General features: G+C 45.0%; 2 non-coding genes across 2 annotated transcripts; both read right to left on the bottom strand.

Moving 5' to 3' along the window:
- Positions 1–394: 394 nt before the first annotated feature.
- Positions 395–476, bottom strand: trnas-gcu (transfer RNA serine (anticodon GCU)). The gene has a single exon. It is a non-coding gene; the product is annotated as a tRNA-Ser (tRNA).
- Positions 477–14,436: 13,960 nt separating this feature from the next.
- On the bottom strand, positions 14,437–14,518 carry trnas-uga (transfer RNA serine (anticodon UGA)). The gene has a single exon. It is a non-coding gene; the product is annotated as a tRNA-Ser (tRNA).
- Positions 14,519–23,082: the final 8,564 nt, after the last annotated feature.

The raw sequence follows: 23,082 nt of genomic DNA, 5'->3' as shown, positions 1-23,082 counted from the left end.
GAGTACAATGGATTATTGTGCCTCACCTTAACCACGTGGTACAACCCCTTTAGTTCATGGAACTTTAATATCTGGTCTTGTCACAGACAAGTAGCCGAAGCACCCCACCAATGTACAATCAGGAGGACGTTCATCCACGAGAGGTGGCAGAAGTTAATAATGGGAGAAGTGAACCCGGTAACCTCGATGGCACAGTGGGTAGCCGAAGAAGAATTGGTGGCAATGTGGGGTTAAGCCCCAAACACGCCTGCCTCCGTTCGTGCCTCCGTTCGTCCCTCCTCTAACCCAACTCGATGCAAGTGGCCTGACAACTTGGAATAGTTTGTCACATCAGTGATTGCAGATCCATCGTGTAAAAATGAATCCCACTTCCGAGAAACAATGGACGAAAAATCGACGAGGATGGGATTCGAACCCACGTGTGCAGAGCACAATGGATTAGCAGTCCATCGCCTTAACCACTCGGCCACCTCGTCGCACAACTTTTTGCCTCAATACGTCTTAATTCGTTTTGCATCCATGAACTGATGGCAATTATTTGCCTCTTTATATTCAACCAGGCATTCGCCGGGAGAAATGCAGCGATGGTGGTATAGTGGCGAGCATCGCTGCTTTTGAAACCGTTGACTCCGGTTCGATTCCCGTCCACCGCAGTAATAGTTGAATCGGATGTTTTTGCGCGACATCCTGAGTTTCAAACTGAGGAAGACTGGTCAACTGTTTCTCATTCAGAATTTATGCGGATTATCTAAGTGAGGTGTTTAAGATGCGAAAAGGTGTAGATATTGTAGACGTGGAGTTGATGGTACCTGTTGTGGGGCAGTCTAAAACGAGAGGTCATCATCTTAGAATATGAGGCGGCAAATTAAAAAAAGAAAAACTACTTCTCCCAAAGGGTTGTAATTCTGTGGAATTCACTTCCTCAGAGTGTGGTGGATGCAGGGACAGTGAGAAAGTTAAGGAGGACTTAGAGAGACTTTTATTGGTAATGAGTTGAAAGGTTCTGGAGAACGGGCAGGACGGTGGTGTTGAGGCCATTATGTTTGATCAGGCAAGATCACATGGAAGGTTTTACGCCCAAGAGGCTAAATTCCATATCCCAGCTCCAATGTTATGTGTTCTCGGGAGGAGGTGTTCTGGCTGATATCTCAATCGATCTCTTGTTCCGTAACATTTCAGGTAGCAGATGATGAACATTTCAGTCATGATCGAATGGCGGGCAGACTCGATGGGTCGAATGGCGTAATACTGCTCATCTATCTGATGAATCTATCGTTTGCGCCGCTTCATGACTTTCAAACTGAGGGAAAGAAATAGTTTCCAACTCAGAATGTGTGCGCAATTATGGGGGGGAGTGAATTAAGTAACTTTCTCGTCATTTTCTAAAGTGGTTTCAATATGGAAAGTGTTCGATTATTCACAACCCCAAGCCCCAAACACTAAAAATCACAGCATTTTTCCGTCACCCTCATGAAGTGGATCAAACAGAGACACAACAGATACGTTACAGACGAGGATTGGATTCGAACTCAAGTGCGCAGAGCACAAATGTTTCTTGTGCAGCCCCTTAACCACGTGGTACAACTCCTTTACTTCATGGAACTTTAATATCTGACCTTCTCACAGACAAGTGACCGAAGCAACCCTCCAGTGCACAAACAGGAGGATGTTCATCCAGGAGAGGTGGCAGGAGGTAATTATGGGAGAAGTCAACCCGGTATCCTCGACTGTACTGTGGGTAGCCGAAGAAGAACTGGTGTCAAAGAGCGGTTAAGCCCCAAACACGTCTGTCTCCGTTCCACCGTCCTCTAACCCAACTCGATGCAATCTGGCCTGACAACTTGGAATAGATTGTCACATCAGTGATTGCATATCCATCTTGGAAAAAGGAGACCTACTTCCGAGAAAAGTGGATTTAAAATCAACGAGCATGGAATTCGAACACACATGTGTAGAGCACAATGGATTAGCAGCACAGCGCCATAACCACTCGGCCACTTCGTCTCACAAGTGCACGTGTCAATATGTCTTAATTCGTTTTGCATCCATGAACTGGTTGAATGTATCAGCCTCCTTCTTTTCCACCTGGTGTTCAAAATTGGAAATGCAGCGATGGTGGGAGAGTGGTGAGCAAAGTTTTCTTCCAAGCAGTTGTCCCGGTTCGATTCCCGGCCGTTGAATCGGATGTTATCGTGCAACATCGTGAGTTTCAAACTGAGGAAGACTGGCCAACAGTTTCACACTCAGAATCTATGCGCAATTATCTAATTGAGGTGTATCAGATGCCAAAAGGTATGGAAAAAGTTGACGTGGAGCTGTTGCTTCCTCTTGTGGGGCATTCTAAAAGGCGAGGTCATGATCTTAGAATAAGAGATAGCAATGTGAAAAAAGATTTGAGGAAAAACTACTTATCCCAAAGGGTTTATGATTCTGTGGAATTCGGTACCCCAGTTTGCGTTGGATGCAGGGAGAGTGAGTAAATTTAAGGAGGTGGTAGAGAGAGTTTTATTGGGAAGGAGTTGAAGCGTTACGGAGAACGGGAAGACGGTGGAGTTGAAGCCAGGATGGGATCAGCCAAGATCACATGGAAGGTGTTAGGCTCAGGAGGCTAAATTGCCTACTCCCGCTCCGCGGTCATGCGTTCTAGGGAGAAGGTGTTCCTGCTGATATCGCAATCGACCTCTTCATCAGGAACATTGTAGGTCACAGATGGAGAAGATATCAGCCATGATAGAATGGGGGGGGGGGGGGGGGGGCAGACTCGATGCGTCTAATGGCTGAATTATGTTTATTTATTTTCTGAACTTATCTTTTGCGCGACTTTGTGAGTTTCAAACTGAGAGGAAGAAACAGTTTCCAACTCAGAATGTATGCGCAATTAGGGCAGGGACTGAAATAAGTAACTTTCTCACCTTTTTATAATGTGGTTTCAACATGGAGAGTGTTCGCCGAATTCACCACCCGCCAAGCCCGTGAATCAAAGCTAAAAATGACAGCATTTGTACTTCATGCTCATGAAGTAGACCAGAGACACAACAGACACATTACAGACGAGGATGGGATTGGAACCCACGTGCGCAGAGCACAAAGGTTTCTTGTGCATCCCATTAACCACGTGGTACAACTCCTTTACTTCATGGAACTTTAATGTCCGATCTTCTCACAGACATGTGCCCGAAGCAACCCCCCAGTGTACAAACAAGAGGAAGATCATCCAGGAGAGGTGGCAGAAGGTAATTATGTGAGAAGTCAACCCGGTATCCTCGACTATACTGTGGGTAGCCGAAGATGAACTGGTGTCAAAGAGCGGTTATGCCGCAAACCCGTCTGCCTTCGTTACTCCGTCCTCTAACCCAACTCGATGCAATCTGGCCTGACAACTTGGAATAGATTGTCGCATCAGTGATTGCAGATCCATCTAGGAAAAATGAGGCCCACATCCGAGAAAAGTGGATTTAAAATCAACGAGGACGGAATTCGAACACACGTATGCAGAACACAAAGGATTACCAGCCCATCGCCTTAACCACTCGGCCACCTCGCCCCACAACTGCCCCTGTCAACATGTCTTAATTCGTTTTGCATCCATGAACTGATGGAATGTATCTGCCTCCTTCTATTCCACCTAGTGTCCAAAATTGGAAATGCAGCGATGATGGGAGAGTGGTGAGCAAAGTTTTCTTCCAAGCTGTTGTCCCAGTTAGATTCCCGGTCATCGATCTAATAGTTGAATCGGATGTTATTGTGCGACATCGTGAGTTTCAAACTGAGGAAGACTGGTCCACAGTTTCTCACTCAGAATCTATGCGCAATTATCTAATTGAGTTGTATCAGGTGCCAAAAGGTATGGAAAAAGTTGACGTGGAGCTGTTGCTGCCTCTTGTGGGGCATTCTAAAAGGAGAGGGCATGCTCTTAGAATAATAGATTTGGCCACTGGCGCAAGGGAATCGTGCTGGGCCCGTAACCCAAAGGTCGATGGATCGCAACCATCTTCGGCTGTTCATATTCTCATTCACACCAAACGGGAACAAGTTGCTATTTGTTAGCAGCACATCTGCCTTTTTGGGGCAGCACAGTAGCATTGTGGGTAGCGCAATTACTTCGCAGCTCCAGAGTCCCAGGTTCGATTCCGGTTTGGGTCACTGTCAGTGCAGAGTTTTGCACATCCTCCCCGTGTGTGCGTGGATTTCCTCCGGGTGCTCCGGTTTCCTCCCACAGTCCAAAGATGTGCAGGTTAGGTGGATTGGCTATGATAAAATTGCCCTTAGTGTCCAAAATTGCCCTTAGTGTTGGGTGGGGTACTCGGTTATGGGGATAGGGTGGAAGTGTGGACCTTGGGTAGGGTGCTCTTTCCAAGAGCCGGTGCAGACTCGATGGGCCGAATTGGCTCCTTCTGCACTGTAAAATTTTTTTAAATTGAGGAAAAACTACTTATCCCAAAGGGTTTATGATTCCGTGGAATTCGGTACCCCAGATTGCGTTGGATGCAGGGAGAGTGAGTAAGTTTAAGGAGGGGGTAGAGAGATTCTTATTGGTAAGGAGTTGAAGGGATACGGAGAACGGGAAGACGGTGGAGTTGACGCCAGGATGGAATCAGCCAACATCACATGGAAGGTGTTAGGCTCAGGAGGCTAAATTGCGTACTCCCGCTTCGAGGTCATGCGTTCTAGGGAAAAGGGTTTCCCGCTGATAACGCAATCGACCTCTTTGTCTGTAACATTGTAGTTCGCAGATGGGGAAGATATCAGCCATGATAGAATGGCGGGCAGACTCGATGGGTTTAATGGCTGAATTATGTTTCTTTATTTTATGAACTTATCTTTTGCGCGACTTTGTGAGTTTCAAAATCAGAGGAAGAAACAGTTTCCAACTCAGAATGTATGCGCAATTAGGGCAGGGAGTGAAATAAGTAACTTTCTCACCTTTTTATAACGTGGTTTCAACATGGACAGTGTTCGCCGAATTCACCACCCGCCAAGCCCGTGAACCAAAGCAAAAAATCACAGCATTTGTACTTCATGCTCATGAAGTGGACCAAACAGAGACACAACAGACACATGACAGACGAGGATGGGATTTGAATCAACGTGTGCAGAGTACAATGGATTGTTGTGCGTCTCCTTAACCACATGATACAACTCATTTACTTCAATGGAATTTTTATATATGATCTTATTCCAGGCAAGTAGCCAAAGAACCCCTCCAGTCTACAAAGAGGAGGAGGTTCATCCTGGAGAGGTGGCTGAAGAGAATTATGGGAGACGTCATCCCGGTAACCTCAACTGTACTGTGGGTAGCCGAAGAACTTGTGTCACGGTGCGGTTCCACTGACAACGTATCCACCGGCACATATAGTGACGAAGACTGACAGGTTCAGAATGTCTCTTACACTCTCACACATTACCCGAGAGTGACAGGAACCCCCCATTTACAAACGGGACCAGAGAAGGGCAGAGAGAATGCACCTCACTCCCACATACAACATGTTGACGGCTTCAACACAACCAAAACATAAGAAAAGATCATCACCACATATTATCTTCTCGAAATCCCGCCGTCCCAACTTTAATATAATAAAAACAATTTTTATCAGTTGTGTCTCACTCTAATCTGTGAACTTCTCTCTACCACAGTGTGTTGACATCTACTGGCCACGACACAGAACCGCAACAGAGCGCGGGAGATTCACATGAACTGTCGGTGATAGAATGTGATCGGGTGGACGGAGAGGTGTTAGAAGTATGTAAAATTTAAACAATCTATATTCATGCATTTCCCAATGGAATTGGTGGAATTTGGAAGTGTTTATCTTGAGGATCAATTGAGCAGAGACTTTAAAGCATTTTATCTGTGGTTCCCTCTGTGTGAGCTATGCAATGTTGTACTGTGTCATGCTGTCTCCTTCATTCCTGGGGCGAGACTGCAAGAAGGATTCTGAAAGGTATTTGCTGCAAAGCAAACAGGAACGTGCGTTATGTTTACTTTTGCTGTGAGGTAGAATGTAAATAGCAGAGAATAGCCTCGATTCCTCGACCTCGGGCTAATGGCCCAGCACGCTTCCGCTGCGGCACGCTGCTCCTTAAACCAGGAGCTACAACAGTACTGCCTGGCTGTAGCCACACAACTATTCACTTCCGCATTTGTTCTTTCAACACGAACACACGTTTGAGCACACTGATTCTGGTCAGCATAGTTCAGTTAATTTACTTTCGTGCTGAACGGTTGTGATTTATTCTGTGACGTTGTTCTGATGAGAAAGTGGGGAATGACTGGAATCACCTTCATAGAAAGAAGTTCAGGACGGCAGTTTCACCTCGCTGGGAACATTGATCACGCTCTTACTGATTTAGAACATAGAACATACAGCACAGAACAGGCCCTTCGGCCCACGATGTTGTGCCGAACCTTTGTCCTAGATTAATCATAGATTATAATTGAATTTACAGTGCAGAAGGAGGCCATTCGGCCCTTTGAGTCTGCACCGGCTCTTGGAAAGAGCACCATACCCAAACCCAAACCCAAACCCAAAACCAAACCCAAAACCAAACCCAAACCCAAAACCCTTCACCCAACACCAAGGGCAATTTGGACATTAAGGGCAATTTATCATTGGCCAATTCACCTAACCCGCACATCTTTGGACTGTGGGAGGAAACCGGAGCACCCGGAGGAACCCACGCAGACACGGGGAGGACGTGCAGACTCCGCACAGACAATGACCCAAGCCGAAATCGAACCTGGGACCATGGAGCTGTGAAGCAATTGCACTATCCACAATGCTACTGTGCTGCCCTTGAGAACAAATAAATCTACACTATATCATTTTACCGTAATCCATGTACCTATCCAATAGCTGCTTGAAGGTCCCTAATGTTTCCAACTCAGCTACTTCCACAGGCAGTGCATTCCATGCCCCCACTACTCTCTGGGTAAAGAACCTACCTCTGATATCCCTCCTATATCTTCCACCTTTCACCTTAAATTTATGTCCCCTTGTAATGGTGTGTTCCACCCGGGGAAAAAGTCTCTGACTGTCTACTCGATCTATTCCCCTGATCATCTTATAAACCTCTATCAAGTCGCCGCTCATCCTTCAAGCTTTGCTTCAAGCCCGACCCCAGAGAAGATCAACTACGAGCAAAGTGGCGCAGCGGACGTGTGCCGGACGTGTGGGGAGAGATTGCAGTCGCCAGAATGCAACTCTCCAATTGTATACTTTACGTCGCTCAGATCTTAGACTCTCAATATCTTCGTGTGGGGAACAGGTAGAGCGGGAATTCGGTTCTTGTTGATTGGAGCAAACTGATCAATGTAGCAATGAGAAGCTCCTAAACCCCCAGCGGGTTGGATAAGGATGGCACTCAGATGCAGGACTCTGGCTAGGGATCAAAAGTAGGGAAAGCATCTATTGTTTGAAATTAAATGACGATGAAGATAGAATTTATGTCGATTTTTGCATTGATTTCAGTTTGGGCGACAGCCGAGTGGTCTAAGCTGCTGCGTTTAAATTGAAGTCTCCACTAGAGGCGTGGGTTCGACTCCCATTCCTAATATTGACTTTTTCTCCATGAGGTTAAATTTCTCCAGCAAGGTTTTCAACATCAGGAAGATCCAATACCTCCCTTTGAGTGGAAAAGCGTTGGTCTCAGGACATGAGATTCCTGTTTAAATACGCACAGCAAGACCACACAGGCAAAAGCGCAGTTAATGCCTCGATAATCTGCTTCAGTGACTCTGGTTGAGGAATTAATATTGAGCACAGGACTCCGGGTAGAATTCGTCTTATCTTCTTGTAAATAGTCTGGCTGGTTAGAGTGTTCACATCCGTCCGAGAGGGGAAGTTGGAAACTCGGTTTCTATGGTGATTTACTGCTGGATAAAACTTTATTTCCTTATTGGCCCCCTGTGAGGTATTACTGGATAACGTTATTTCTCTATATTGCCCCTCTATTGGGTACTATTGGATAACGTTTCCAGTCCAGCTTTGACAAATAGTTACCTGGACTTTAAAGCATTTTCTCTGTGGTTCCCTATGTGTGAGCTTTACAATGTTGTAATGTGTCATGCTATCTCCTTCATTCTTGGGACAAATGTCGGGATGAGACTGCAAGAATGTTTCTGATAGGTATTTGCTGCAAAGCAAACAGGAACGTGCGTTATGTTTTCTTTTTGTGTCAGGGAGAATGTAAATAGCAGAGAATAGCCACGATTCGCTGACGTCGGGCTAATGCCCCAACACGCTTCCGCTGAGGCACTCTGCTCCTTAAACCAGGAGCTACGATTTTACTGCCCTGCGGTAGCCACACAGCTATTCACTTCCTCATTTTTTCTTTCAACTAGAACACACGTTTGAGCACATTGATTCTGGTCAGCAAATTTCAGATAATTTACTTGCGTTCTGAATGTTGTTCTGTGAAGGTGATGTGATTTATTCTGTGACGTTGTTCTGATGATAAAGTGGGGAGTGACTGGAATCATCTTCATAGAATGAAGTTCGGGGCGGCAGTTTCACCTCTCTGGGAACATTGATCACGCTGTTAGAGATTTCTTCAAACTTTGCCTCAAGTCCGACCCCGGACAGGGTCAAGCACGAGCAGCGTGGAGCAGCGGCCCATAACCCAGAGGTTGATGGATCCAAACCATCTTCTGCTATTCATATTCTCAATCACACCAAACGGAAACAAGTCGCTATTTGTCAGCAGCACATCTACCTTTTTCTTTATTAGTATCAACGTTTTACTTACAGTCTGATCCGCTCTTTGACACCTGTTCTTCAGCTACCCACAGTATAGTCGAGGTGACTAAGTTGACTTCTCCCAGAACACTCTTCTGGCGCCTCTCCTGGATGAACGTTCTCCTGTTTGGACACAGGAGGGATTCTTCGGCTACTTCTCTGTGAAAGCAGCACCGGGAGCAGCTGTGGAGAGAGATTGCCGTCGCCAGGATGCAACTCTCCAATTGGATACTTCACGTCGCTCAGATCTTAGGCTCTCAAAATCTTCGAGTGAGGAACAGGTAGAGCGGGAATTCGTCCCTGGTTGATTGGAGCAAACTGATCAATGCAGCAATGAGGAGCTCCTTAACCCTCAGCGGCCTGGACAAGGATGACACTCAGATACAGGACTCTGGCTGGTGTTCAAAAGTAGGATAAGCATATCTTGTTTGAAATGGAATGATGATGAAGATAGAATTTGAGTCGATTTGTTCACGGATCTTAGTTTCGGCGACAACGCATCAGGGTGACCGAGCGGTCAAAGGTTCAGGTCGCAGTCTCTTTTGGAAGCGTGGGTGCGAATCCCACTCCTGACATTGACCTTTCCCCCACGAGGTTAAATTTCTCCAGCGAGATTTTCAACCTCACGAATATCCAATACCTTCCTTTCAATGGAAAAGCGTTGGTCTCAGGACATGAGATTCCTGCTTAAATACGCACAGCAAGACCACACAGGCAAAAGCGCAGTTAATGCCTCGATAATCTGCTTCAGTGACTTTGGTTGAGGAATTAATATTGATCCCTGGACTCCTGCTAAAATTCGTCTTCTCTTGTAAATAGTCTCGCAGGTTCGATTGTTCACATCCGCCCGAGAGGGGAAGATGGGAACTTGGTTTCTATTGTGATTTGTTGCTCGATAAAGCTTTATTTCCTTATATGCCCCCTGTGAGTTATTACTGGATATCGTTATATACCTATATTGCCCCTTTGTGGTGTACTACTGGATATCGTATCCGGTCCAGCTTTGACAAAGTGTCATCTGGACTCGAAACGTTAACTCTTTTCTCTCCCTACAGATCTGGTCAGACCTGCTGAGACTTTAAAGCATTTTCTCTGTGGTTCCCTCTGTGTGAGCTTTACAATGTTGTAATGTGTCACGCTGTCTGCGTCATTCCTGGGTTTAATGTCGGGATGAGACTGCAAGAAAGTTTCTGATAGGTATTTGCTGCAAAGCAAACAGGAACGTGCGTTATTTTTACTTTTCGTGTCAGGGAGGATGTAAATAGCAGAGAATAGCCTCGATTCCTCGACCTCGGGCTAATGACCCAACACGCTTCCGCTGCGGCACTCTGCTCCTTAAACCAGGAGCTACAACATTACTGCCCTGCGGTAGCCACACTATTCACTTCCTCATTTTTTCTTTCAACAAGAACACACGTTTGAGCACACTGATTCTGGTCAGCATAGTTCAGATCATTTACTTTCGTGCTGAATGGTTGTTCTGTGAAGGTGATTTGATTTCTTCTGGGACGTTGTTCTGATGGGAAAGTGGGGAGTGACTGGAATCACCTTCATAAAATGAAGTTCGGGGCGGCAGTTTCACCTCTCCGGGAACATTGGTCACTCTGTTACTGATTTCTTCAAACTTTGCCTGTATTTATAGAACGAATACACATGCAATGAAGCGGGAGAATGTATTAAATCAGAGATTGGATATTCTTGTAACCAATACGGCTGTAATTGGAATCCTTCATTTTCCGATAAATCGGGATGAACAGATCGCTCAGTCAGAAATCAGATATCTGGGGAGTTAAATGTGATTACTACAGTGATAATATTTAACCATGTTAATGTTATTTTGCTCCAATTGAAACGTGTCACGAATACCTCGTTACCTTGTTGCACAACTTGCTTTCAGCCAGGAGATGGCAGCAGTGCGCAATAGTTTGGGTCTCCTGATTGATTCCACGAAGTTTGCACCTTCTCCCGTGTTTGCGTGAGTTTCGCCGCCAGAATCCAAATACGTGCAAGCTAGGTGGATTGGCCACGCTAAATTGCCCCTTAATTGGGAAAAATGAATTGGGTACTCTAAATTCTTTTAAAACAAGGTGAAGACTGCGGGTCCCGCTCCTGCTGTTTAAGACAGATCACTATAACTGGGCACAGTGAGCAGAAAGAAATTCGTGTTGTTTGTGTACATTTCACTCCAATTTGAAACGCCCCTGAATGAAAGTGTCTGTGTCACACGGCTCCCGTTCAGCCAGGAGATTGCACCAGTCCACAATAAATGTATTTAAGCAATTTATTTCTGATGTTCTGTGTGTCATTTCATAGGACTCTTACTCTGATCTGAGACCTTACCTTGTCCTTGTGTCCAGATGCTGCCCTTTTCATCCGGTTTCAGTAATAACTTTTTACTGGTATTAATTATGTAACTTACTTAGTGATTAATTTATTCAGCCACTAGGAGTGTTTTAAGCTCATTCTGTAAACGGAACTTTGCGTGGCTCGTATTTCTGGCCCGTTTAACCCACCTATTTACTATTGTTTCTGACTGAGAACTTAGTTATTAATGTTGAAGATTGTTGTTTATTTAAACCATGTATACACGCAAAACAAATTGATGCTGGTTATTAGATAAGAAACCCATGGGTGATGAGAACAGTTGGTGAATTTTATATGAGGCGTGTCCCCTCCTTTTCTGTCCTGACCTGTGATATTTAATTAAATAATTCACCACTGTGATGGCCAGGAACTGAAGCTGGGTCAAATGCTGGGACAGTCACCACTATACCACCACCTGTCCCCGGGCAATGTCAATGTGTTTATAGAACGAATACACAAACAATGAAGCGGGGGAATGTATTAAATCAGAGATTGGATATTCTTGTAACCAATATGGCTGTAATGGGAATCTTTTATTTTCCGATAGATCGGGATGAGCTGGGTCGCTCAGTCAGAAATCAGATATCTGGGGATTTAAATGTGATTACTACAATGATAATATTTAACCATGTTAATGTTATTTTGCTCCGACTGAAACGTGTCACGAATACATCGTTAACTTGTTGCACAACTTGCTTTCAGCCAGGAGATGGCAGCAGTGCTCAATAGTTTGGGTCTCCTGTTTGTGTCCACAGATCTCGATAGGAATGGAGCTGCTGCTTCCCGGGGAGCTGCCAAGCAAGAGGCACAGATATTGACCAACTGCACCCGCTCCAAATAGATTTCCAAATTACTGAAAAAACAAAAACAAGCACAAATCATATTTTCAGAAACTATGACAGTGTCTCTGAAAACAACACACCAACACCTCTGAAAGAATCGATTTGCTGTAACTAATTAACAAAAAAGAACAAAGAACAAAGAAATGTACAGCACAGGAACAGGCCCTTCGGCCCTCCAAGCCCGTGCCGACCATACTGCCCGACTAAACTACAATCTTCTACACTTCCTGGGTCCGTATCCTTCTATTCCCATCCTATTCATATATTTGTCAAGATGCCCCTTAAATGTCCCTATCGTCCCTGCTTCCACTACCTCCTCCGGTAGCGAGTTCCAGGTAACCACTACCCTCTGCGTAAAAAACTTGCCTCGTACATCTACTCTAAACCTTGCCCCTCTCACCTTAAACCTATGCCCCCTAGTAATTGACCCCTCTACCCTGGGGAAAAGCCTCTGACTATCCACTCTGTCTATGCCCCTCATAATTTTGTATACCTCTATCAGGTCGCCCCTCAACCTCCTTCGTTCCAGTGAGAACAAACCGAGTTTATTCAACCGCTCCTCATAGCTTATGCCCTCCATACCAGGCAACATTCTGGTAAATCTCTTCTGCACCCTCTCTAAAGCCTCCACATCCTTCTGGTAGTGTGGCGACCAGAATTGAACACTATACTCCAAGTGTGGCCTAACTAAGGTTCTATACAGCTGCAACATGACTTGCCAATTCTTATACTCAATGCCCCGGCCAATGAAGGCAAGCATGCCGTATGCCTTCTTGACTACCTACTCCACCTGTGTTGCCCCTTTCAATGACCTGTGGACCTGTACTCCTAGATCTCTTTGACTTTCAATACTCTTGAGGGTTCTACCATTCACTGTATATTCCCTACCTGCATTAGACCTTCCAAAATGCATTACCTCACATTTGTCCGGATTAAACTCCATCTGCCATCTCACCGCCCAAGTCTCCAGACAATCTAAATCCTGCTGTATCCTCAGACAGTCCTCATCGCTATCCGCAATTCCACCAACCTTTGTGTCGTCTGCAAACTTACTAATCAGACCAGTCACATTTTCCTCCAAATCATTTATATATACTACAAAGAGCAAAGGTCCCAGCACTGATCCCTGTGGAACACCACTGGTCACAGCCCTCCAATTAGAAAAGCATCCCTCCATTGCTACCCTCTGCCTTCTATGGCCTAGCCAGTTCTGTATCCACCTTGCCAGTTCACCCCTGATCCCGTGTGACTTCACCTTTTGTACTAGTCTACCATGAGGGACCTTGTCAAAGGCCTTACTGAAGTCCATATAGACAACATCTACTGCCCTACCTGCATCAATCATCTTAGTGACCTTAAAGATGAACCGTTTCAATATCAGCCGTAATTCCTTACCAGTTCTCAGACAGACACCGACTGGTTAGAAGTTTGCTTCACTTTTCAAGGTCCGGCTCAATAAAATCAATCACAGGCCCATGATCTGCTTTCCTCCTGTTCTCAAACACATCCACTTTGTACAAGGGCGCACTAACTGGTTTTCAGAGTAAGAGTCAGACTGCAGTCACCTCATTCTCTCTCGATCCCTTTATCCCAGAACCACCTCACAACCAGGAATGGAACTTCTCACAAGGACAAGAATGGAATAGTTTGTCGATTCTTCCAATGATTCAGGACCGTCCATCACCAGGACGTATTCGTCCAAAAGAGTTGGAATGAGATGGGGCTGAGTTTCACTGTGTATCCAATCAGTCCCCGGAGAAGCACAAAAACAAAGAGTGAGGTGAGAAAAAGAAACAGATAGATAGACAAAGGAAAGAGAACAAGAAAATATTTTTCAAATATGTTCCATTTCTGCCTCGATCATGTTCCCCAGAAATACATTCAGCTGAATGAAACTAAACCACGTTTCCAGTCGCTGCCTTTCCTGCTTCTCCTTCCAAAAGTTGCAGGAAACGTTATTATTTATTGATTCATAGAATTATAGAATCATAGAATTTACAGTGCAGAAGGAGGCCATTCGGCCCATCGAGTCTGCACCGGCTCTTGGAACGAGCACCCTACCCAAAGTCAACACCGCCACCCTATCCCCATAACCCAGTAACCCCACCCAACACTAAGGGCAAATTTGGACACTAAGGGCAATTTATCATGGCCAATCCACCTAACCTGCACATCTTTGGACTGTGGGAGGTACCCGGAGCACCCGGAGGAAACCCACGCACACACGGGGAGGATGTGCAGACTCCGCACAGACAGTGACCCAAGCTGGAATCGAACCTGGGACCCTGGAGCAGTGAAGCAATCCACAAGGCTCCCGTGCTGCCCCTTAACACCCCTTTGTTGATTTGAGTGCGAGTTTCTTTATATTTCGTTCAGTTTCCCCCAAAAAATGTTAAATATCTGACTGAACTCGATATAGGTTCAAACCGTTCATTTACAAACATTCCGATTCAGCACCTTGTGCGGGGAGTCGAACAAACATTTTGAAACACAGTCGCTGTGAGCAGGATTCGAACCTGCGCGGGGAAACCCCATAAGATTTCAAGTCCAACGCCTTAAGCACTCGGCCATCGCAGCAGTGTTCACTGCGTTATTCATTAGTAATTTGGTCGATAGAATATATTCTAAAACCAGCCTGGAATCACTTCAGGAAGTTATTGCATTGAAGCTTGTGTGTGTCTGTGTGTTTCCAGAGAGCTGCAAGGTTGAAAAGAGCTTGGGAGTGTCTGTCTTTGACGGGTACTGGATCTCTGACATAAAATACCATCTCTGGATCATTTGGGTGATTTAAATTCATAATTGTAAAGCTTTTAACCTGATGTGATTCTGTTCAAAGGTGTTCAGTCGCTTGGAAGTTTGAAGGAACATTTTAAGGATTTAGTTACTGTTGCAATATTTTCTGAGTTATCCTTGAAGTAAGGGGTGTTAAGAGATCGAATGTTTATTTAAGATGTTAAGTTGAGTTCATGGAAAAAACAGTGTTTTGTGTTTAAAAACCCACGTGTCCATAATTGTAATCCCACACCGAGGGAACAAGCCGTGTGCTAGGAAAAGCAACAAATCCATTAAAGGGAGAGGTTGGTTGAACTCCATGATACATTTTGGGGTTCTGAAAACGCCTCGCCCATAACAATTGGGGGGCCGTCCGCGATAATAGCCTATCTATTCGATTGGCTTTTGTGAACTTAAACACAGTGAACGATTGTTGCTTTTCCGGTGTGGTATTTTAGTTTAAGTGGGGAGAGTGTTGCGAACAATGTCTCTTTCAGAGGCGCAGAAGTTTTTGGGGGTGGAGAATGTCACACGTAGTACTTTACGGACAGAAACGAAAAGCAGACTGTTAGATTTTGCAAGAACATTGCAGTTAACATTACCTGACAAAATGCGAAAAGATGAGGTAATTATGGCGGTGATTAAGCATTAAAAGTTGCCTGAGATAGAGTTTGGCTCATTGCAAATGGCAAAAATTCAGTTGCAAATTAAACAAATGGAACATGAGAAAGAATTAAAGCGGCATGAATACGAGAGTGAGAGAGTCGAAAGAGAAAGAGAGAGGAAAATGAAAAGGAGAGAGAAGAAAGGAGAACATCAAGAATAGCCCTAGCAGAACAAAACGAAAAAGAAAGGGAGGTACAGATCAGGGAAAAAGATAAAGAGTGGGAGTTTGAACTTCAGGAAATGGCCTTGAAACATGACAATCAATTAAATTGGCAGATGTAAAGGGAAACGTACAGTTGGATGATAGCGATGAGGATAGTGAGAAAGAGCGTCATAGTCGAAGGCTTGGTGGGAATCTATTTAAAAATGTCCAAGCATTGCCAAGGGTTGACGAGAAGGAAGTGGAAGCCTTTTTCATTTCATTTGAGAAGGTAATTAAACAAATGAAATGGCCACAGGACATGTGCGTGTTACTGATTCAAACAAAGTTGGTAGGTAGAGTTAGTGAAGTGTTTGCATCACTTCCGGAGGAGGTATCTGCAACGTATGAGGAGATGAAGAAACCCACCTTGAGTGTATCTGAGCTAGTGCCTGAATCCCACTCGTATTATTTGCAATTAGGGATGCACCTAATGAGTCTACCAAATTTAGTCCTTTTGAATTAATTTTTGGTCATGAGGTAAGAGGACCACTTAAATTGCAAAACGAAAAATTGGTGGGTGAGAAATCGGAAATTACACTATTGGATTACGTGTAAAATTTTAGGGAACGATTAAATGGAGCAGGTGAATTGGCTAGACAACATTTGAAAGTTGCACAAAATGCGATGAAACGGGTAGCAGACAAGAAACCAAAGTTCGTAGTTTTGCCAGTGGGGATAAAGTTTTAGTGTTGTTACCAGTGGTAGGGGAGCCTTTAAAAGCTAGGTTTTGTGGACCGTATCAGATTGAAAGGAAATTAAGTGAGGTGAATTATGTGGTAAAAACACCAGATAGGAGGAAGACTCACCGAGTGTGTCATGTGAATATGCTGAAAAGGTACTTTGAAAGGGAAGGAGAGAGAAAGGAGATTTTAATGATTCTAACTCAAAGTGACGAACCAAATCCAGATGACTGTGCATTTGACATACCTCAAATTAAATTGGAAAATGAGGATGTTCTTAAAAATTGGGATGAATTGTGAAGTTACCTGCCAGAGGAAAAACCAACTGACCTGAAAGAGTTATTGATATCACATGGGCAAGTTTGTAGAGATAAATTGGGAAGTACTAAAATGGCTATACATGATGTAGATGTGGGAAATGCTGTCCCTATCAAACAACACCCATATAGACTTAATCCTTTAAAATTGGCACAGTTTAACAGCGAGATTGAGGGTATGCTGAAGAATGGCATAATTGAAGTGGATTGCAGCCAATGGAGCTCACCCATAGTGATGGTAACTAAACCAGACGGTACCCAATGGTTGTGTGTGGTCTACAGAAAGGTGAATGCAGTTACAAGAATGGACTCTTATCCTATCCCACCATTGAGGGATTGCATTGAGAAAGTGGGACAATCTGTTTTATTTCCAACTTCCAGACATGGAAAGAACATTTAAAGCATCGTATGGAGTTCTTCGATCGACTTCAGGAGGCAGGTTTGGTGATAAACCTAGCCGAAAATGAATTTGGAGATTTCCTCGATAGGTCCCAGGAATGAGCGGGTTTTCTATTGAGGAAAGGAGAGGTGAAGAGTGACAGTTGGTTTGATTGAAGAACATCAGATTTTGAATGGTCTTGACAAGGTGGACGTGGAAAGGATGTCTCTGCTTGTGGGTAAGAGCAGAACTACTGGGCAGTTAAAAACAAGGGTGTCGCCCTTTTCGGACGTAGATGGGGAAATGTCTCCCTCTCAGCGAGTTGTGCGACTCTGGAACTCTACCTCTGAAGGCGGCGGAAGCGGGACATTGATTATTTTTAAGGCGGAGATTGAAAGATTCTTGTTCAGCAAATAAATCAAAGGTTTATCGGGGTTACATACAACCATTACATTCAGCCAACTACCTGGATGCACAAGCGTTCGTTTGTTTTACTTCATATATGAGGATAAATTCAGAGTCTTACACCATGGTGAAATGGTCTTTAAATGTCGTGTTCGTTTCTTCACATGTTCTGCACTGATATATTCTCTGGAGCTCAAACCTGCTCTCGATTGAAGTCAATGACACCATATCCATCGTCCTGATTAAAAAAACAGGGCTCGTCCGGGATTTGAACGCGGGACTTCTCGCATTTCATCTCAAATGGAAGTTCCGTCAGCGGGAATCAATACCCCTAAACCCACGATCCGACCGACAATCGGGACTCACTCAAACCAGCTTCTCATTACCTCCCGAAGCTTATTGTATCCGCTCAGTGCGCTTCTTTATTCCTGTTCAATTTGGTTTCGTTGTTCAAATAATATGAAAAGAAACAATTTTTGTCCCTTGCTTTTCGTACTGGGATCATTCGGTAAATTGGAGTATTTTTGGTTTGTTGGCCTCCACTGCGAACAGAATAAAACAGGACCTGAGGAAGGAGCAGTGCTCCGAAAGCTAGTGTTTGAAACACACCTGTTGGACTTTAACCTCGTGTTGTCAGACTTCGTACTGTGCACATCAGAGACTGAGAGGTAAAGATTAATTCACCACCCAAATGCCTATATGCCCCTCCCCCAACGGACACGCGTAATGATTCTGATATGCAGACGTCTGAACGGAAACTGACAAACAACAAAATGATTTTATCCACTCAATAACAATATCAGAGATTGCTCATTGCAGATTTACTTCGACTTTCACACAGATTTTCAGAGAATGAAAGATACTGAATGAATGAGACTCTCATACAGTCCCAGAGATTCTCGCAAAGCGATTTAACTGAATCCCAAAGACAGATTGTTACAGAAGATATGCAACAATCCTATGAATTACCGCAATATTACAAATGTGGAATGAATCTGACTCTGTCATACAGTGTCAGAGACTGAAATATACATGAATTATATTTCAAAATTGATCGCATTTAGTAGGGTGGTAGTGTCAAATAACCCGATGGAGTGAATCCTCAATGTGAAGATGGGGCCTTCTCTCCACAAGGACTGTGCAATGGTCACTCTGAACATATAGAGTATGGGACACGGAGCTCCACAGACTGAATCCTACTTTCCACACAACGCCACTGACTGGATTGGATTGGATTGGATTTGTTTATTGTTATGTGTACCGAGGTACAGTGAAAAGTATTTTTCAGCGAGCAGCTCAACATATCATTAAATACACGGGAAGAAAAGGGAAGAAAAGAAAATACATAATAGGGCAACACAACATATATAATGTAACTACATAAGCACTGGCATCGGATGAAGCATACAGGGTATAGTGTTAATGAGATCAGTCCATAAGAGGGACATTTAGGAGTCTGGTGACAGTGGGGAAGAAGCTGTTTTTGAATCTGTTCGTGCGTGTTCTCAGACTTCTGTACCTCCTGCCCGATGGAAGAAGTTGCAATAGTGAGTAAGCTGGGTGGGAGGGATCTTTGATTATGCTGCCCGTTTTCCCCAGGCAGCGGGTTGTGTAGATGGAGTCAATGGATGGGAGGCAGGTTCGTGTGATGGGCTGGGCAGTGCTCACGACTCTCTGAAGTTTCTTGCGGTCCTGGGCCAAGCAGTTGCCATACCAGGCTGTGATGCAGCCCGATAGCATGCTTTCTATGGTGCATCTGTAAAAGTTGGTAAGGTTTAATGTGGACATGCCGAATTTCCTTAGATTCCTGAGGAAGTACAGGCGCTGTTGTGCTTTCTTGGTGGTAGCGTCGACGTGGCTGCACCAGGACAGATGTTTGGAGATGTGCACCCCTTGGAATCTGAAACTGCTAACCATCTCCACCTCGACCCCGTTGATGCTGACAGGGGTGTGTACAGTGCTTTGCTTCCTGAAGTCAATGACCAGCTCTTTAGTTTTGCTGGCATTGAGGGAGAGATTGTTGTCGCTACACCACTCCACTAGGTTCCCTGTCTCCCGCCTGTATTCTGACTCTGGCGTTATTCGAGATCCGGCCCATTATGGTCGTATCGTCAGCAAACTTGTAGATGGAGTTGGAACCAAGTATTGCCACGCAGTCGTGTGTGAACAGGGTGTAGAGTAGGGGGCTAAGTACGCAGCCTTGTGGGGCGGCGGTGTTGAGGACTATTGTGGAGGAGGTGTTGTTGTTCATTCTTACTGATTGTGTTGTGTTGATCAGAAAATCGAGGATCCAGTTGCAGAGTGGGGAATCAAGACCTAGGTTTTGGAGCTTTGATATGAGCTTAGCTGGGACTATGGTGTTGAAGGCGGAACTGTAGTCAATAAATAGGAGTCTGATTTAGGGGTCTTTGTTTTCGAGATGCTATAGGAATGAGTGTAGGGCCACGGAAATGGCGTCTGAGGTGGACCGGTTGCAGCGGGATGCGAATTGCAGTGGATCAAGGCGTTATGGGAGTATGGAGGTGTTGCGCTTAATGATGAATGATAGTGCATTCCAAGAGCTTAATTATGTTGTCAAAACTCACATAGAATGGCACACAGAATAAAATGGCGAGATCATGGAAAATGTGGACCGTTTTCCATGACCGGAAGCCTTCACTGAAAAAGGGCAGATCCAGGAGATAGGACTCGCCCTCACCTCCAATCAGATCAACTGTCACTCTTCACATCTCTACTGGAAACAAGTGCAGTCTGTCTCACCTTTCTTCAATAGAAAACTCGCTCTAAGACCAACAAAGAACAAAGAAAAGTACAGCACAGGAACAGGCCCTACGGCCTTGCAAGTCCGTGCCGACCATGCTGCCCCACTAAACTAAAATCTTCTACACTTCCTGGGTCCGTATTCCTCGATTCCCATCCTATACATGTATTTGTCAAAATGCCCCTCAAATCTCACTATCGTCCCTGCTTCCAACACCTTCTCCGGCAGCGAGTTCCAGGCACCCACTACCCTCTCTTTAAAAAAACTTGCCTCGTACATCTCCTCTAAACCTTGCCCCTCGCACCTTAAACCTATGCTCCCTAGTAATTGATCCCTCTACCCTGGGGAAACGCCTCTGACTATCCACTCTGTCTATGACACTCATAATTTTGTAGACCTCTATCAGGTCGCCCCTCAACGTCCGTCGTTCCAGTGAGAACAAACCGAGTTTATTCAACCGCTCCTCATAGTTAATGCCCTTCATAACAGGTAACATCCTGGTAAAATCTCTTCTGCACCCTCTCTAAAGCCTCCACATCCTTCTGGCAGTGTGGCGACCAGAGTTGAACACTATTCTCCAAGTGTGGCCCAACTAAGGTTCTATACAGCTGCAACATGACTTGCCAATTCTTGTCCTCAATGCCCCGGCCAATGAAGGCAAGCATGCCGTATGCCGTCTTGATTACCTTCTCCATCTGTGTTGCCCCTTTCAGTGACCTGTGGATCTGTAGACATAGATCTCTCTGACTTTCAATCCTCTTGAGGGTTCAACCATTCACTGTGTATTCCCTACCTGCATGAGACCTCCCAAAATGCATTACCTCACATTTGTACAGATTAAACTCCATCTGCCATATCTCCGCCCAAGCCTCCAAACGGTTTAAATCCTGCTGTATCCTCTGACAGACCTCATCGCTATCCACAATTCCACGAACCTTTTGTGTCATCTGCAATCGGACGAATCAGACCAGTTACATTTTCCTCCAAATCATTTGTATACCCTACGAACAGCAAAGGTCCCAGCACTGATCCCTGCGGAACAACACTAGTCCCAGCCCTCCAATTAGACAAGCACCCTTCCATTGCTACTCTCTGCCTTCTATGATCTAGCCAGTTCTGTACCCATCTTGCCAGCTCACCCCTGATCCCGTGTGACTTCACCTTTTGTACCAGTCTGCCATGAGGGACCTTGTCAAAAGCCTTACTGAGGTCCATATAGACAACATCCACTTCCCTACCTGCATCAATCATCTTTGTGACCTCTTCGAAAAACTCTATCAAGTTAGTGAGACACAAAACCATGCTGCCTCTCACTAATACGTCCATTTGCTTCCAAATGGGAGTAGATTCTGTCTCGAAGGATTCTGTCCAGTAATTTCCCTACCACTGACGAAAGGCTCATTCCTGGCACCAATCGAGGAAACCTTCTCTGAACCGTGTCCAACGTATTTACATCTTTCCCTAAATAAGGAAACCAAAACTGCACAGAATTAGCGAAATGTGTAGCTCCTGGAATAAAAGGGACAGTAGCAATATGGATATAAATGTGGTTGAATAATCAGAAACAGAATATAATGGTCAATCGAGACTTTTCGGACTGGAAGAAGGTTTGTAGTGTTCCACATGGGTTCCTACTGGAACATTTGCTTTCCCTGATGTATAACAATGTGCTAGATCATGGTGTACAGGGAACAGTTTCAAAGTTTAGGGATGGTACAAACTTGGAAATTTTGAAAACCGAGACGTGGACAGTCAAGAACTTCAAACGACAAAAGATGATTTTCAATCTGGAGACGCGTGAGATGATGCATTTTGGTAGGGAAGGATAGAATCATAGAATTTACAGTGCAGAAGGTGGCCATTCAGACCATGGAATCTGCACCGGCTCTTCAAAGAGCACCCCCATGAAGCCAACACCTCCACCCTATCCCCGCATCCCAGCTACCCCATCTAACCTAAGGGCAATTTAGCATGGCCAATCCACCTAACCTGCACATCTTCGGAGCGTGGGAGGAAACCGGAGCACCCGGCCGAAACCGACAGGGAACCCCAAGCGGGTATCGAACATGAGACGCGGCGCTGTGAAGCCATAGTGCTAACCACTATGTTACCGTGCTGCCCCTCAACTATTTATGGGATGAAGGAGCAGACAGAGCTGGGTGTATATGTGAATAGATCATTGAAGGTGGACAGGTGGAGAGAGCAGGTAATAAAGCAAATCTTATTCTGGGCTTATTTACGAGTGGAAAATAGAACAAGAGCAAGGAGGTTATGCTGAATCTGTACAAGGCGCAAGTTAGACATCAGATGGAATATTTTGCACAGCGCTGGGAGCCACGATATTGGAAGGCTGTGGACGTATTGGGCAGCGTGCAGAAGAGGTTTACAGGATTGGTTCCATTTATGAGGCTAGATTGGAGATGTTGGGAACGTTCTCCTTGGAGGGGATAAGGCTGAGAGGAGATATGATGGAGATGTTCAAAATCATGAGGGGGCTAGGCGGAGTAAACAGAGAGAAACAGTTCCCCCGAGTATAAAGAGCAAGAATGAGAGGGCACAGATTTCCGTTGATTTGCAAAGGAAGCAGATGTGATGTTTGAAAAAGAAGCACTTTTGCACAACGAGTGCTTCGGGTCTGGAATGCACTGAGGATTGAATCTTCTTGCACCATTCTCTACACCGGTATTCCTAATCCTCTGTCTGATAATCGATTTAAATCACGACACCAGCTTTGGGCAGGGGTTTGGCACCATGAAAACTTGCGGCTTCAGAAGCTCCAAAACAGACGCCAGCTTCATCTGGGGCACTGCTGGCAGATTTTGTCTTTCCAGAACCGGCCGCCCAGCCGTGAAAACAAGTCCATCAGAGGATCTCATTACACTGTAAGACGGAGGAGCAGAAGTAGGCCATTCGGCCCATCGTGTCTGCTCCACCATTCAAAGAGGTTATGTCTGTTCTG

This window comes from Scyliorhinus torazame, chromosome 24 (genome assembly GCF_047496885.1).
Source record: "Scyliorhinus torazame isolate Kashiwa2021f chromosome 24, sScyTor2.1, whole genome shotgun sequence".
Taxonomy (NCBI): Eukaryota; Metazoa; Chordata; class Chondrichthyes; order Carcharhiniformes; family Scyliorhinidae; genus Scyliorhinus; species Scyliorhinus torazame.
This window is presented reverse-complemented; position numbering and strand designations above follow the sequence as displayed.